The following is an 18,732-nucleotide window of genomic DNA, read 5'->3' on the forward strand; positions in this document are numbered from 1 at the left end:
ATTTTCACAATCCAATGAGCAATATATTAATAAAGCAAAACCTATACTCAGTAGAGAAGGCCTGTACTTCTGTACTTGAAATGTTTTGGTAATGGAATTCAGGTTGGCATGGGAACAGTACAGAATGTTAAGCAACAAACAGAAGAAACTGAAACATGTTTCCAATGAGCATAAGAAATAAATGGCTCAGGAGATGGTGTTAGCATTGGAAAGAACAAAGAATGAATCTGGTCAGTATATTTAAAAAGACAGGGATATACTCAAGAGGAGCTGATTAGAGTCCAACTAAACATACATGGAAAGAATCACAGGATTAATACCAAAAGATAACTTATGTTAAATATATAATTACATATTTTTAAAGATTGATGAAAAGCAAGGTATCTTATGCACTATACACAATTACGGGCTTTAGAATAATGAATGAGGTTCAGACAGGACTCAAAAATTAAGAGACTAATTTTGTTGTTTTGTTGTTTATTTTGTTTTTTATTTTTATTTTTAAAAAATTTTTAAAGTTTTATATGTATTTTAGAAAAAGAGCATGAGTGGGAGGGGCAGAGTGAAAGGAAGAGACAATTTCAAGCGGACTCCACACAAAGCACAGAGTCTGGTGAGTCTTGATCCCAGAACACCAAGTTCATGGTCTGAGCTGAAACCAAAAGTCAGAAGCTTGCCTGATTGTGCCACCAGGTGCCCCTTGTTTTGGTTTTTTAAATAAGTGGAGTGATTTCTATGGAGAGAGTCTGACCCAGAAAATTCTTGAGAGTTTATAGATAGAGAGGTAATCATAAAAAGATAGTAGCAAAGTTTCCCTGAATGAATGGAATAGTTGCAGAAGATTTAAATAGATATAAAGAAAAGAAAGATTTTTTTAAAATGAATTTTGAAGTGATAATTATTGTAGATGAGAAACAACTGTTATATATATTATGAAAGAGCAGGTGTCAGAAATGTTTGGAATTAGAGATCTAAGAAGAAAACCAATGAACCTACCCACAACTTCAGGGTGCCTAACCAGGATCACAAAAGTTAGATGGTGAACTGATACCATGATAATTTCTGGGTAGAATTCCTCTCTTCAGAAGACTGATCTTGGAATGAATTTTTGACTAAACAGATGTTTTGAATGGATTCAGACTGACCCATTTATTGATGTCTCACCAAGCTGAGTGTGAGGAATTGTTCAAAAATATAAAATAAGGATGGCTGATTTCAATGCTCAAGGTTTTAGTTGCAAATGCAAATGAAAAAATTGCCAAAAGAGAAAAGTAACATTTGAATAATGGCAAAGAATAAATAGAATAACAAATGGAATCATTAAGAATTCTATGATCAAGATGGAGCACATTGAACCCCACCCCACTTCTACTCAACAATTTATGATGAATATATTAGAAACAAACAAACAAAATTAGTAACTTAGAAGATGAATATCTAAAAATAAATGGTAGGGGCGCCTGGGTGGCTCAGTGGGTTAAGCCTCTGCCTTCAGCTCAGGTCATGATCTCAGGGTCCTGGGCTCGAGCCCCACATCGGACTCTCTGCTCAGTGGGGAGCCTGCTTCCCCCTCTTTCTCTGCCTGCCTCTCTGCCTACTTATGATCTCTGTCTGTTAAATAAATCAAATCTTTTAAAAAAAATAAAAATAAAAAAAAAATAAATGGTAATTTTCAAACAAAAAGTAAATTAAATGGCACACCTGATGGCTCAGTCAGTTGGGCTTCCAACTCTTGTTTTTGACACAGGTTGTGATCTTAGGGTCCTGAGATCAAGCGTCATGCTGGGCTCCGTTCTCAGTGGGGAGTCTGCTTGAGATTTTCTCTCCCTCTCCCTCTGCACCTCCCCCCAACCCCTTGCTCTCTTGTTTCACTATCTGTCTCAAAATAAATAAATAAATCTTTAAAAAAAATAAATTAAATGACCTAGAGAACACATATCAAGACTCTTAAAATTCCTCTTTTAGGATTTCCACTAGTTTTTATTAGAACAGACAGAACAAAGGTAATATTTAATAAAATAATAGCCAACATAAATCCTTAGATTATAGACCCAGCCTATGTTCAAGATTTTTTTTTTTTTAAGGCAAAGCCAGTCAAAACAGTAGTAGTAGCAAAAAATAAGACAAAAATATACTCTTTTAGACGCAGAATCAGGAACAGAGAACAGCCCTTGCCTCTTGGATCATTCTCCATTCCACTCTATGGTATTCTTCATTCAATTCAGCACAAATATATTAAGCACTTTTAAAGTGCTCAATACCTATCAATTACTATAGAAAATGATATGAAAGAGGACTGGATTTAAATCAGCTAGAAAGAGAAAGGAGTAAAATATAGTATAAACAATGTTTTCTATGGGTAATCAAAGAGGATTTTATAGCTGCATACGTGGTTTGCATTTAATGGTTTGAAGGAATAACCTCTGCAACTTGCACCTCTTAACTCATTTATTCCACTACCAGTCAATAAGTACATTTCAAAATCATATGTCAACAAAAATAAGAAGCAAAGGCTAATTTCACTGTGAACCATGTTTGGTTGGAAAGGTAGGACATGGAAGACTATATAAAAATACTTTCTAATATATATGTTAGTTATTAGTCAACAAATTTCACCTTATTAAAAATCTATATAATTCATCCTTAGACACAAAGTTACATTCAACATTAAAATATTTAATTCTAAACTATAACAATTCAGGGGTGCCTGGCTGGCTCAGTCGGGCATGGGAGTCTTGATTTAGAGACAGTGAGTTTGAGCCCCACTTTGGGTGTACAGATTACTTTAAAAAATAAATAAATAAAACAATCCAATGTCTTTAAGCTTTTCTCCAATGCAAACACAATTAACTGGTATATATTGAAAGAAATTATTATATGTATATAACTTTAGGAGGTAAAGAATTAGCAAGCACCATTTCTTACCCTGAAAAAATACATATTAGAGACTTACAAACATTCAGGTTAAGTAACCAATTTAAAGTTGAGTTCAAGGTTTTCCTGGGCTCATAAATAATCCCTTAGAGGGGTTTATGCAAATATGGGGAACTTAGACTTCTGAAGTTTTCATGGGAGCATACTTTTTCTTATTTGATTTTGCGGGACACTGATATGAGGAATATGTGAATTATTTATCCTAGAAGGAGGCATTTTAGTTACCAATATCAGTAACTTTACAATTACAAACTTTCAATATTTGAAAGTTGGGGCTTAATGTTTAGGAGAGGTAGTGTCCTTGCCTTTATTGAGCCAATTGTATAATTTCTACCAGCTTAATAGGAGTGTGGACCAATCTTTATGTGTCAAGCCCAAATTTCAAAAGGCTTGAGGAAGGATGTAAAACGGACTCAGGGCTCAACTCATAGCTGGAAGAATGGAGGAATTTATATCTGCAGCTATGCTGTGTTGTTATCAATATCTGCTGGGAAAACACTCTGACATCTTCCCTGAAATGATTAGCCCATCATCTTCCTAGAAGTGGGCTGGAGGCCCCCAAATAGCACATTTACTCTGCTTGCTTAAGGATCTATAGTTCAAGTTGGAGCATTAAAAAGGTTGTTGTGTAGCACAGAGCCTCTAACCATATTCTAATTTTCCACTTCAAAGGTATGGAGTAAAAGGCATCACTGTTAATTGCATCTTGAGCTTGTATCTAAAATGTAGGATGAGATATTTAAAAAGAGAGAAAAATATTTCATTTTCAATACAAATAGCATGATTTGCTATCGTATATTAAATGATGATAAATAATAAATGATGCACTTTATTACCTTTATTTGTAAATAACAGTATATGAAAATATATAGCCATTATTTAGGAAGAATTAGATACTGTTAATTATTTTTTTTAAAATTTTTTACTTTTATTTTATTTTATTTTTTAAAGATTTTATTTATTTATTTGACAGAGAGATCACGAGTAGGCAGTGAGGCAGGCAGAGAGAGGAGGAAGCAGGCTCCCTGCACGGGGCTCGATCCCAGGACCCTGAGATCATGACCCGAGCTGTAGGCAGAGGCTTTAACCCACTGAGCCACCCAGGCGCCCCTAGATATTGTTAATTTAAAAAAACAAAAAAGAACAGAAAAAGCGCCTTGCAGTAATTATTAAACATAGATTTATCAGGGTACCTGGGTGGCTCAGTCAGTTAAGCATCTGCCTTCAGCTCAGGTCATGATCCCAAGGTTGGGATCAAGACCCACATCAGGCTCCCTGCTCAGTGGAGAGTCTGCTTCTCCCTCTCCCTCTGCCTGCTGCTCTGCCTACTTGTGCTCTCTCTCTCTCTGTCAAACAAATAAATAAAATCTTAAAAAAAAAAAAAAGGTAGATGTATCTAGTTATATACTTACTTTTCTTTTTTTTTTCCATGAAATTTCCTCCTGTTCTCTTTGTGTGTTTTTGTGTGATAAAAACACTTAGCATAAGATTGATAGATTGATCTATCAAGTTGTCTATTTAATCTCCTCATTTTTTAAATCAAAACTCTTACTGTTTGAGAATGTGTCCTTCTCCTTAAATTCATGTAAATACAACCACTTAACCACTTCCCTTTCTCATTTAATTCAGAATATTTTTGATTTTTTTTTTCCTGGTAAATGGCCTATTATCAGCCAATATTACATTATATTGTTTTAAAAGTCAAATTAATCATTTAATTTTAGATCTCATGTAAGTCATGATGAGATGAGTTGTATAGGCTATTTTTCTAATTTGTATTTAAACCTGTATTACATAAAATAGATTAAAATCATTTTTAAATAATCAATATCAACTGTGTTACCAGTGTAATTTACATTCTCTTTTTCATATAAATTATTTTACTGGTTAGGATATTTGGCTGCAGGTGATAAAGTATCTTATTAAAAGTGGTTTGCAATAAAATGTATAAAAGTTCACTTAACAATATGTTTGACGTAGGTATTCCTGGGTTATTTTCAACTTCCCATCCTCAAAATATCAGTAATATCTCCCTTTGTTCACATAATGGCTGCAGAAATACTTAGCATCAAACCCCCACAAGACACTGTCCAAAGCACACAGGGAACAAAGACAGTTCTTTTTTTCTTTTCTTTTCTTTCCCCCGCCCCCACCCTGGTTTATCATGAATCATCTTTTCCAGAAGCCTTCTACCACACAGCCCTCTCAATATAACTGGCCATGAGTGAGTCCAATAGCCAAACTACAGACACAAGGAAGCCTAATAAAGTGAATTTGTAATATATTTGACCTCTATTGTGAGGAATTGTTTGTGTTAGCTATAAGGGAATAAAAACTTGTTATTGGATAGACAATCAACACTGTCTGCCATAATCCTCATAAAATAGCAAGTAAACTGAGGCTGAGAGAGATTAAGACCAATCATATAAAAATTTTTTTAAAAAGCAGGCTTGTCTATATCCAAATTTTTGTCTTCCCACATCACCATTTTACCCTCCACTGTTTTAATAACAACACCAAACTTGTGCAAGAACAAATTTGTATGCTTAGCTTGTACAAAGCAAAATTAAAGAAATACCTTCTAACTACATTTAAAGCTTTCACACAACAAAGAAAACAGACTTTTTCTCATTGTTACTATAATCATTAGAAGGTGTACCAATGAATAAAAGTTATAGACTTAGAGAATCAGATTTTAAGTCATCCTATGGATACACAGAAATTTCTATCAGTGAAACAAAGTGCTTTAGTTGCCACCAAGTTTGACATAACTGTATTTTTCAAACAACTCCAAATGAAAATCTAGTGCTAACTAATTCAACAGTCTCCCTCTATAGTGTCTTTACATCTTCTACTTCAAGTTTGTTTACTATAAATAGTCCCAGACAGCCCAGGTATACCCTGCTGAAAGCGTTCCCTAGATATAAGCTCTCCTGTTAGATTAAAACATTATTAGCTTTTCTTCTAGGAAGTCTGTCATTAATGTATTTATAGTGAGATTTGATCAAGCCTGGGACATTACCTTTAATGCCTAATTAAGAAAGAGAATAGATTCCAGGTCTATTAATACCTATTTCTCACCCCCAAACTCCAGATACCTTCTCCCCAGGAATAATACATTTCAGACAATTTCCCCAAATTTATGCCAAGAAGACCAATATGGATTTAGTGAAAACATGTAAAAAAAAAAAAATGATACCAAAATTTGTTTTAAGATCATATTTATATGATTCTAGGCTTTGAGATTTAATTTCAATAAAATAGTGATTATTAGTTTGTTTTAAATGTGAGATATCTGAAAAGCTCTAAAGACAGAAAATTTATTTTTTAGTAAATATTCAATAGTTTGATTATACAGAATAATTCACTTAGATTCACAAGTAACTGATATTTTGCTTCATCATTTGTCCATTTTATTCCCTCTATTTAAAATGTTCTTCAAGAATTCAAGAAAATAGGCTTTTTGTTGGGGTTAAACATGGATTCTGCCAAGCCTTTCACCAGGATTTTTTCATCACCTTAAAGTTACCACATACATAATATGCATACTGTATATCCTGTTACAACATCTCTGCACTCTACTCAAAATACTACTAATAAATATATCATTTGAGCTCCGCAAATTGACACAAATAAAAAAATACAGAAATAGAATCATTAAATGTCAGTAACTCCAGTTTATTTGAGCATCCCTTATATTTAAATGTTTTTAAGTGTTTCTGATTATGAATAAATTCCATTTCTCAAATTTTGTCTCGATTTCATTATGTTTGATCTCTCTTATCTAGCTAATACATGAAAACTTGGTTTTCATAAAGTATGAGTGGAGGAGTTAAGTATAAGCCTTGATTTTTTCTTTAAACTTTGTTTATTTATTTAAATAATCTCTATATACAATGTGGGGCTCCAACTCAGGACCCCAGAGATCAAGAGTTACATTCTCCTCAGATCTAGCCAGCCAGGTGCCCCTAACCATCATTTTTTTTTTAAAGGGGTTGACAATGTGAGTTGAAGAAAATGTAGTTGTCTCTAACTGAAAATCATTATTAGAGTGTGACGTTAAGCTATGAAAATCTAGAAGTGAGGTATGCAGTAAAGAGCTATGAAGCTACTTCAATCTGTTTTTCAAAATAAATTTATCACACACACACAAAAAATACATTGAAACCTGCCTTTTAAGGCCTGAAGTTAAATGAAGCTGAGAGGTGACAGCTTACATGATAGATGGCTAAATAAAGATTTTAAATGAACCTGACAATCTGTAATACCAACATGGAATGGAAAAGGCAAATTTTACAGAAATATAATGTAAAGATCTGAATTAAAAATCAGCTTTGATTATGGTAGCATTGGGTGAAAGGACCTATGATGTCTCAGGTGAAAAACATCTGTGGGTATTGTGACATTAGAAGTCTAATACAATGAATGAAATGACTTGCTAATATGCAAACCCAAACAGAAACTGCATTAATAAAAAACTGCATTGCTTTTATGATAGAATATAATTTTCAAATTATTTTATTCTAGTTATTTTGTTTTATGGTTGTCAAAAAATAACTGAAGTTCTTTCTTCTAAATTAAATAATCCCTACCTAATAGGGGCAAAAAGGGTGTTTGTCCTGATAAAGTTGGCCAGCACGGTAACATGATGTAGAAATGTTTAAAGAAATCTGAGATATTCAAACATGTTTATACCTACTTGAGGAACTACTATGTTTTATAAGAAGATAATTTTTATAGTATTTCCCCAAGAGGAAGAGTAACATTAGAAGTTGAAATCTAGTAAGCAGATTCCATTACAAGGAAGGAAAATCAACTAATTACAGCTATCCTAGATAGAAATCCGTCACTTCAAGAAGGTTATTTTGTCATCACTGTTGTTTTTCAGTTACTTCAAAACAGACAAATCCAAATATAAATTTCTTTTGGGGTTGTTGTTGATACTAGTTTTGGATTACCAAATCACAGGCAGAAGAACACTGTTTATATGAGTGATAACTATACCACTCATGAAGCCAAGTACACAACTCATGCCAAATGTGCGTGACCTTTTGGTCATATACATCCTATGAAGGTAGGGTCCATTAGTCATCTCCCAATCCCAGGTCTATTTCATTCAGCCTGAACTGTTGTCTCTACAGGCTAAAAATATTTTCCCTTTTTTTTTTTTTTAATTGCACAATATATGTTAAATTTCTATGATCTGTCCAAACAGACCAACATTCTTAGAGCAGATTCCTTGATTACCAATATAGCAAAATAGGTCACTGCATTAAAGAAATAAATTATGAAACTCTGCACTGAGCCTTGGGAATATATGCTCTAATGTTTTATCAGGGAAAAGAAAAGAATATATGACTAGCTTTCTCCAGAAAATAACTTATTTATATATATTTTTAAAGATTTTATTTATTGAGAGAGATAGAGTGAGAGAGAGAGCATGAGAGGGGAGAGGATCAGAGGGAGAAGCAGACTCTCTACCGACCAGGGAGCCTGACGTGGGACTTGATCCTGGGACTCCAGGATCATGACCTGAGCTGAAGGTGATCACTTAATCAACTGAGCCACCTAGGTGCCCAATAATATGTTTATTAAAACAAATCAGCATTATACTAATCTCATCCATACAAAGAAGTTTGATTAAACTCTCCCAGTATAAGTACAGTATATTACAGATGATCTTAAAAAAAAAAAAAAAAAAGGATTTGTCAGAAAAAGAAAGGGGGGGCACAAGAAGGGGAACAGCAGGCAGAGGGAGAAGCAGGCTTGATGTGGGACTTGATCCCAGGATCTTGGGGATCATGACCTGAGCTGAAGGCAGATGTTTAACTGACCAAGCCACCTAGGTGTCCCTAGAGATGACCTTTGAACAACAAGGGGATTGGGAATGCTGACCACTGCTGCCCCGTGTAGTCAAAAATTCACACATAATTTTTGAATCCCCAAAAACTTAAGCAGTAATAGCCTACCGTTGAATGGAAGCCTTACTGATTACATAAGCGTTGATTAATGCATTTTTGTATGCTATATGTATTACATGCTGCACTATTACAATAAAGTAAGCTAGAGAAAATAAAATGGTATTAAGAAAATCATAAGGAAGAGAAAACACATGTACAGTACTGTAGTGTATTTATTGAAAAAAAAAAAAATCCATGTATTAGTGGGCCTGCACAGTTCAAATCTACTATTCAAGGGTCAACTGTACTCCCCAGGGTGTTTGAGGTCTAAAGAAAAATTAATACGAACAACACTTTTCATTACTTTTATGATATGAAATTATGGAATATATAACCATACGAGGGAGATCAACAAAACAATACCCTGAAAATTTTTATTGAACTTTTAAAAAGTAAAAATAAATAACTTTAGTTTTAGGTTCTCTATAACTTGCAAGAGCAAATAACAATCCCGTGGCATCTCAGCAGTTCTCCGCAATTTCAGGTACACAATCATGGCATTTCCTAATTGCTTCAGTCCACATTTTATTTTCTGGACTCCTGTTAAATTTATAGGCCATCGAATCTCACATAGCTCCAAAGAAGAATTTTCAGCTCCCTGAAATAAAATACAGTATCTTATTTTTCTCCTACATTTTCCACAAACCCAGTGTCTGAAACTAGTGGATATTTAATGAATACGTATCAATTAATTGATTTTTCACCTCTAGGTACAGAGGTTTTAAAATTCTAATGTGTTGTTCTTCCTTTCCCCTTGCAAGGATCTTATCATATTGTTATGCCCAGAGGTGGATGTAGATTAAGGTAAATTACCAGGGTGCATGTAAAAACAAAAACAACTAGGTTAGAAGCAGAAGATAAACTGTGTTGCAGTTGAATTGGATGCAATTCTAAAATGTTTTCATTGAATTTCCCACACCTGTTAGGGTCTCTAAGTCTCAATATTGTTAGGCCATGGAGGGATTTTTGTCCTGGTAAAATGCAAATGTCCCACTTGTTTTGATGTCCTATATTTGGCACGTCTGTGTGTGTGTGAGACATTATGAGGAGGGAGGCCAAAAGATGACTGTTGTAATGCACCTGTCCATTAGTGAGTCCTCATGCCCAGCAGAAACTTTCTGGCACCATCTGGTTATAATCTTATGCTCTGAAGCACAAGAATTGATGGACCTTTTAATTTTTATCTCAGCTAGTATAATTGCAGATGCTATTCTTATTCAAAATGGGCCACATTTTGCCCACGGCCAAAAGCATACAGTTCCCATTGACTTTAATATGAGGACAGGCACAAGAAAATGACAAGAGAATTCAGCCTAATGCTTCTAATTGCTTTATGAATCTTAATAAGCCTGCTTAACTTAATAATGTTCAATTGTGAAGACTTTCACAGGTTATTTATTCATTTGCTGTAAAAAGCATTCTCTTGAACCCTTTCACAAAGGGCTGTGTTTTCATTACAAAGCAGATTCTTTGCTCTCTGTGGCCAAGAAACACTGCATTGAGTCATGGATTTTTTACAAACAAAAGGAATCTGAGAAAGACTGAAAATATTAGTACCAAACATTCCAGCAGACACAGAAAGTGCATGCCCTGAAATGATGAAGGCTTAAGAGAATTTATGCAGTGACTTTTTCATACAAAGACAAGTGCAATTTGTACAGAACATAAAGAATCATAGCTAATTACACTGGTTTTAATTGGGTTTGTGCTAAATCCAATGTTTTATAGAACCATCAGTGCCGAAGAGGAAAAAGATAGCCAAATTACAAAATATACAGAGAAGCTGACTATAGAGAACTAAGTGAGATAAATAGAGCCAAATGCCCCACTAGGAAAGAATCAGCATAAAATAAGAATGAAGCACACATTTCTCAGAGGAGATAAAGGGAAAATTAATTCTGGACATTAAATGTAGCCCAATTCCCTTTTTCTACACTTTAAATTGTTATATATGTAGACAGATAGATAGATAGAGCTAGAGATACAGATTTGGATATAGCTATAGATATGCCTCTTCTCTGACACAAAAATAAAATGCCCCCTAAAGTATGGGGCTATGTTTCTTCTACATGTAGGATCACTGAACCTGAGGCCAAAAACACTGTTGGGTGATAACAACAGTAAGTCATGATGTGAGTAGTAAGGAGAGCTGACCTACCCCTTTCCTACTAGTAGCAAAAATTCAATGGACAAAAGGAGTTGGCACTAAAACACACACACACACACACACACACACACACACACACACACACACACACACGCATATGCACACAGAGATGGACTATATAACAGGGAGCCTCCCCACCAAGCTTTAGCAGAGAGACCTACCAAATTTCATGATTAAGAATAATACATAGAAGGGGACACCTGGGTGGCTCAGTGGGTTAAAGCCTCTGCCTTCGGCTCAGGTCATGATCTCAGGGTCCTGGGATCAGGCCCACATTGGACTCTCTGCTCATCAGGGAGCCTGCTTCCCCCTCTCTCTGACTGCCTCTCTGCCTACTTGTGATCTCTGTCTGTCAAATAAATAAATACTTTTAACTCTGGGAAACAACCTCAGGGTTGCTAGAGGGGAAGTGGGTGGGGGGAATGAGGAAACTAGGTGATGGGCATTAAGAAGGGCACTTGATGTAATGAGCGCTGGGTGCTATATGCAACTGATGAATCACTAAATTCTACCCCTGAAACTAGTAATACAGTATATGTTAACTAAATTGAATTTAAATAAAAAAAATTTAAAAATTAAAAATTAAATTTTGTAACTATGTATAGTTATGGTTGTTAACTAGAATTATTGTGATGGTCATTTAGCAAAAATATGCAAATACTGAACTGCTATGTTGTATACCTGAAAGTACTATAATTCTATAGATCAAACATACATCAATCAAATAGAATCAATAAAATCATGTAGTTCAGGTGGAAAAAAAAGAATACAGTTTCTCTCTTCTGGGACTAATCAGTTCTTAATGTCCTCCAGCACATTTTTTGAGGCAAAAGATTTACCAATTTTTGTATTTGTATTTCCTTAGTGGGTGAAATACTGATGTTAAGCACAGTATGGTTGGGAATCCGTGCTCAGATTTAACAAATTCTATTTTTGTGTTATTAAGGGTCCACATCTTTGATGAGAAGTCTTTAAACACTTCATGTCAAACACAAGAGAAAGAGGGAGAGGTCTGGGCTCAACGTTGGGATGATGATATCTATTATGTCCAAATGTCACAGGGAGGAAGTCTACAGTTTTGGACACAGACAGGGATGTTTGTTAGTCCAAGACAACACAGATCTACATTTTCAGTTGAATGTCATTTTTCAAAGTCTAAGAGTAGTCATCTTACTTCACATATCCTATCTTAACATGCTGAGGATAGCTCGAAATTCTTTTTGAGTCATATAGGGGTCCTGTAGATGTTAGGAGGAGGGGTGAAATTACAGTTATTGGGGATATATACAGCCATTAAAATGCAATCAATTATTAAAGGTAAATTTTAGAATAACTAAAAATAAAAAACAGCAAGTTTCTTTACAAGAGAAATAATAAATTAAACATTTAAAATATTTGAATTGGGGCACCTGAATGGCTTGGTCAGTTGAGTGTCTGTCTTAAGCTTGGGTCGTGATCTCAGGTTCTTGGGACTGAGTTGGCGTTGGGCTCCCTGCTGTGTGGGGAGTATGCTTCTCCCTCTCCCTCCACCCTGCTTATGTGCTCTCTCTTGCTCACTCTCTAATAAATAAAATCTTAAAAAATAAATTCTTCAATGTATTAAGCACATTATGTGTATCAACCATATAACAGACACTCATATAAACACACATACTGATGCCAAATACTCCAATTTTACCTGAGAATGAAAGTATTTCTTAAGTGATTTGTCCAATACCACGTATCTGTTATCTAAGATTTTTTTATGGAGATAAAATGTTAATGCAAACAGCAAATCTCTGAAAATCCAAGCAAGGCAAATTCAATTAGGAAGGCTTTGCAATGATATAGGAAAAGCAATGCAGGGCGCATGGGTGGCTCAGTCAGTTAACCATCTGCCTTTGACTCAGGTCATGATCTCTGGGTCCTGAGATTGAGCCCTGTGTGGTCTGGTCGTTGGCCTCTTTGCTCAGTGGGGAGTCTGCTTCTCCTCTCCCTTTGTACCTTCACTCATGCTTTCTTTCTCAAATAAATAAATAGGATAAAATTTTTGAAAATGTGAGGTATATACAAATTCTGGGGTCCTAAAGCCAAGCAGATGTTTGCTGCTAAAAGAGCATTTATTAGTGCTTAATACAGAGGATTTCTAGAGCAGATTGGTCCATATGAATTTAGTCAAGCAACAAGTGAATTCTAGTGAAATTATCAAATTAATATAAAAATCAGGTAGAATTTAAGTTGATCCTGGAAATAAAGTAATGGTACATTTTTTCATGCTGGATTCTTTGAAAAAAAATCTCCATTCGGGACAAAAACAAAAGAATGACTCTAATGACACATAAACATACAGAGAACTTTCTGGAAAAAAATGTCAGTAAAACAACTTGAAGAAACTAGAGGAGACACCAATAAAGTAAATGGGATTGGTAATGAAACATAGGCTATAGAACCAAGAAGGCTGATATTGAAATTTATTATCACAGCTGTATTTGAAAGTATGATTTAAAGAAGTATACTTACACTAAGAGTAAGTGCCAAATATAAGGCTAAGTAAGATCAGCTAATACAGACATTTAAATAAGTATTATAAATCTGGTTTCAAAATAGTGGAAATGTCAGAAATTATTTTAGAAAGGACAGACCATGATAAAATAATGAAATGATTTGTGTTTAAATAGAGAGTATGATGCTAAGCAAAGTAAGCCAGTCAGAGAAAGACAAATACCATATGATTTCACTCATATGTGGAATTTAAGAAACCAAACAAAGGAGCAAATTCCTTAAAAGGAATTTAAGAAGCCAAACAAAGAGAGGCAAATCAAGAAACAGACTCTTACCTAGAGAAAACAATCTGATGGTTACCAGAAGGGAGGTAGGTGGGAGGATGGATGAAATAGGTAATGGGGATTAAAATGGAGGGCACTTGTGATGAGCCCTGGGTGTTGTATGGAAGTGTCGAATCACTATATTTTACACCTGAAACTAATATTACAGAATATGGTAATAGGAATTCAAATAAAAACTTAAAAAAAAATCCAGATAACATTGCTAAAGTAGAGACAACAACAGGCAGAAAAATGTGTTAATCAAGTTGTCTCAAATAGGATAGGAAAAAATATCTATTTCACATTAGACCATACTAGACCATAAAAGTGTAAATATATGTATATATATGTGTACATATGTGTGTGTATATATACATACATAAATTTTGAAATGGTGCACTTTGTTAACCAATAGCAAAATTTTATAATAAAATATATCCTATGCAAGTAGAAGTATAAAATCATTCAACCCCTATAAAAGGGAAACTTGGGAAATGTGGAAGAAAATTCTTTATATGTTTATCCTTTGATACAACAAGCACATTTTTTGGAATCTACCATTGTCCAACAAGCTATATATGCACAGTATGTATAATATAATGTATGTTCATTACACATAACACATAATTCATTATATATAACATAAAATACATGTTACATGTATTTTATAGAACTACATGTTTATATTATACATTATATATGTGAATATATATTATAAACATTTACAAAATACATAAAATATTTATAAAAATATATAAATGATATAAAATAAATATATAAAATTACATAATATACATTATATATATTGGGTAGAACTTGAACTTCTTATGTATGTATATAATATATATATACACACACACACTGTAGTAGAATTTTAAAAACTGATTCTAAAATGTATATGTAATTAGAAAGAACCAATCACAGGATTGCCAAAGCAACTCTGGAAAAAAAACACCAGGTGGATGATTAACACTGTCTGATTTCAGGACTTGCTATAAAGCTATACAATAATCAAGATAATATGGCATTCCTAAGATAGACAAATAGATTAATGCTTAAAGAGTCCAGAAAAAGGGCACCACATATATAACTGATTCCAACATGAGTGCCATAATTCAGTAGAAAAAGGGTAGTCTTTTTAATAAAGTGGTATCCATCTGTAATAAAATCAACCTCAGTCCATACCTTGTACCATATACAAAAATTAACTTAAAATGGATCACAAACCTGAATGTAAAACTCAAAATTATAGAAGTTACGTAAAAAATCTTTGTGATACTGGGTTAAGTGAAGTTTTCTTAGATACAATGCCAAAAGCATTATCTTTGAAAATATACAAGCACATATTTTCAGATCCATCTTATAGAAAATTTTCCCACCTATAAAGAGAAGTTTCAGGAAAGGTTTTCATAGGCAAGGTTTTCTAATCTTGGCTTTGTATTAAAAGGTGAACAGAAATGAGATTGTATTGTACACTATTAGCGTAGGGGTGTGTGTGGGTGGAGGGAGGCCGTATTTGATGCTGCTGCAATAGGATCTGTTAAGCCAGTCACTTATTGAAACATTTTTATGACTTCTGTTTGCCTCTAGCTACTTAATAAAAAGGCAAAGCTAATCTCCTCTTAATCTCCCAGGGTGTTCTGTTATTTGCCAACTTTACTATAAACTATGATTTATCTGATGAGGTTGTGAAATTGGTGTGGGGAAGAGAAAACTATATCAGAGACTTAACTTTGATTATTAGTCATTGAAGCTGTTTCCTGTGATTACATATATTTTTATTTAAAAATATTGCACTCTAACTCCTCTTCAATAGTCTTAGAATTAAAATTGAGGCAACTTCTTTTCATTGACTTCTAGTATAGTCATTGGCATTTCATTCCCTTCCAAACTGATTTTCCCCCCACCTCTAAAAAGTTAAGTTGGCTCCAAAATTCCCCTGCTATGTCTATCTTCTCTACTAGTGGAATACCAGTCTTGGACTAGGTGGGGCATTATCTCTTGCAGATGGACTGGATTCTCCACTTTTCCCAAGTATAAAGATAGACTTCTCACAAGGGTGGTGTTATGGCATTTCAACCCTCCTCAGATGAAGGGCATGAAATCTCACATGGAAATTCTATAGCTTTTCCCAATAAAAGAAAGAGCACTTTAGAACATTCTCATCTGCTTCTTCCTGTTTAAACAACAAGACAAAACAAATAAAATATATTCATAATAATATTCCAGTAAGGTACAAATGAAAAAGTTATATTGGTTGCCTATTACAGCTTACAATGTGCTAATTAAATGTGCATTAATCCCTTCTTTCAATCATCCAGGGGATCGGTGAACATCCACTTAGTTTTCTTTTTGTTTTTGTTTGTTTGTTTACCATGTGTCTGGCACTCTGCTAGGGATGAGGAGTAGAAGATTAATAAGACATGGGTCTAGCTTTAAAGACTCATGGTTCACGATGTCAAAAGTTTTTACTCATACCGCCACTCACTAGAGTATTCTCATGGTCTAACTTGCAAATTGACCCTTCACTCTTTCTGCCTTGATCTCTGATACGGACTCACAGTCAGTCCTCTACATATCTTTCCAGATAGTCACAGATAAGAAGTTGAATTTTTAAAGGAAGTATATATCTACTTGCAATTCCACTTTTGTTCCAAATTAAGGCATTCCTTTTTGTCTGTAGTATTTTGACCATCTTTCTCTTTCAGATCTATAGAATCAGGGACATCTACATAAAACATTTTTAAATTTGTTAACAAAGGGACACAAACTCATTCGAATATAGTACAGTGTTCTTTGTGTAAGATCAGATTTGATTTCTTAGAGGTAAATGGGTAAAAATTAGGGACGGGATTAATTATCTCTGAAGAATTTTCTACTTTGAAAATATCTATTTTTTATTTCTCTTCAATAGAGGTGGCATAAAAATTGTGTTTTTTTAATATTTTATATTCATTATGGGTTTTAATTGGAAAACTTCCCAGAAATTTTTTTTTTAAAGTAGTTTGGCAATTAACTGAAATAGAACAAAAGAGATGCATTTATTTTCCTAATATAATTACTTATTTTTTTAGAAGATAAACCTGAGCTTGTAATGATGATTGTCTTTTTTTAGAGGGAAGATGCAATTATTTGTAATAAATACAACATTTAGGAAATGATGGTAGATAATGATTTATTGAATGTCAGGTTCTTGTTTCTAATTTTTTTTTTTTAATATTTGCTATTTTTCTCAATTGGTTCAGATAGTTTACTCAAACTAGGGTAAACCACATTTTTCACCAGCTCTATATGAGGGTCTTTCATTCATCACTAAGGGTCTCTGTTCTTCTCTCCTCTCTTCTCCACTTCCCTTATAGAAAATAAAAGAAAAAAAAATCCTCGGGAGAAAGAGAAAATCAGCAATATACCCTTTTACATCAACTCAAAAATACTTTGGAGGACATGTTAAGCCAAGAAGGAAAATAAAAATGGAAAGAGAACATGAAATGGGGGAGGGAGCCTCGCTGAGAAACTGGGGTGTCAAATGAGCCTGTCATACAAATGTGACCCTATATATAAGCAGCTTGTGTTGGCAGTGATGTATAAGCTCTGCAATGTGTTTTGAGGTAGAGTCAAATGATTACCTTTGGAATTTTTTAACAAGTTCAGTGACCACCAAGTATCAATGTTTACCAGGCTTACGGTAAATGGCATGAAGGCTTATGAATGAGAATCTGTATAAATAGACCGACATAAAAAGCACATGTTAGAATTAACATAAATTTTAAAGCAACTGTGCTTACCATGCATAAAGCACTAATGACAAGCTGGGATTTATTGTGAGGAAACAGGATATTATAAAAAGCTGGGAAAGTTGAGAGGCACCTGGGTGGCTCAGTGGGTTAAAGCCTCTGCCTTTGGCTCAGGTCATGGTCTCAGGGTCCTGGGATCGAGCCCCGCATTGTGCTCTCTGCTCGCATTGTGCTCTCTGCTCGGCAAAGAGCCTGCTTCCTCCCTCTCTCTCTGCCTGCCTCTCTGCCTACTTGTGATCTCTGTCTGTCAAATAAATAAATAAAATCTTAAAAAAAAAAAAAAAGCTGGGAAAGTTGATTTGAAAAAAACAAAGCAAATCTAGATTTTGAGCATTCAATAACCAAAATTAAAAACCGTAAAAATCATATTTGGAAGTGGATTGGGATAGCAGATTTCACACAGAGTAGAAAGAACTAGTGAACTAGAAGATCATATCAAGTTATTCAGAATGCAACAGTGAGAGGGGTGGTGATTGACAATATAGGAAAGAAAATACAAGGCATGACGATTATAGAAGAAGGATCCAGTGTATGTTTGAAATGAGGTCTGGAAGTGAAAATAAAGAATACAGGGATAAGACAAGTTTGAAGAGATGACAACTGTGGACTTGCAAGTATTAATGAATGATGTCAAGCTGGAATTAATACTTCAATGATTCCTTTTGAGAACACTTTCATCCAATCTTCATCCCATTTTTCAGAAATTTTTGCTCTCACAATACTCTGTGGTTAACACAGTGCTTATTATACTTTTTCATAATAAACCTCTTGACTTTTCTTTCTTCTGCTTAGATTTTTTAATTCATTGAAGGTAAGACATGGGTTTCTACTTCTTAATTTTAAATGTCTGGCTAAAGTTAGGTCACCAAAGAAGCATTTAGTTAATATTTGCTTTTTGAATTAATTGACTCCCTCTTAGGTCCTGTAGCTCTTAAATAGTGCAGTGGGAGTGCATCCAATTCAATGATTGTATTCTTTTTCCTCAGCAACTGCTTCTTACTTTTGCAGAGGCACAGTCTCTGGCAGTGTTTGCTTTCTCTCTAGGTTCTTTTCTTAATTCACAAATTCATTCA

At 34.3% G+C, this 18,732-nt stretch overlaps 1 long non-coding RNA gene across 1 annotated transcript; it reads left to right on the top strand.

The window, feature by feature from the left end:
- Positions 1-154: 154 nt before the first annotated feature.
- On the top strand, positions 155-18,409 carry LOC125109106 (uncharacterized). Its single transcript, XR_007130115.1, has 3 exons — positions 155-230; positions 17,225-17,720; positions 17,945-18,409. It is a non-coding gene; the product is annotated as an uncharacterized LOC125109106 (long non-coding RNA).
- The last annotated feature ends 323 nt before the right edge of the window (positions 18,410-18,732 follow it).

This window comes from Lutra lutra, chromosome 9 (assembly GCF_902655055.1).
Source record: "Lutra lutra chromosome 9, mLutLut1.2, whole genome shotgun sequence".
In the NCBI taxonomy this organism is placed as follows: domain Eukaryota; kingdom Metazoa; phylum Chordata; class Mammalia; order Carnivora; family Mustelidae; genus Lutra; species Lutra lutra.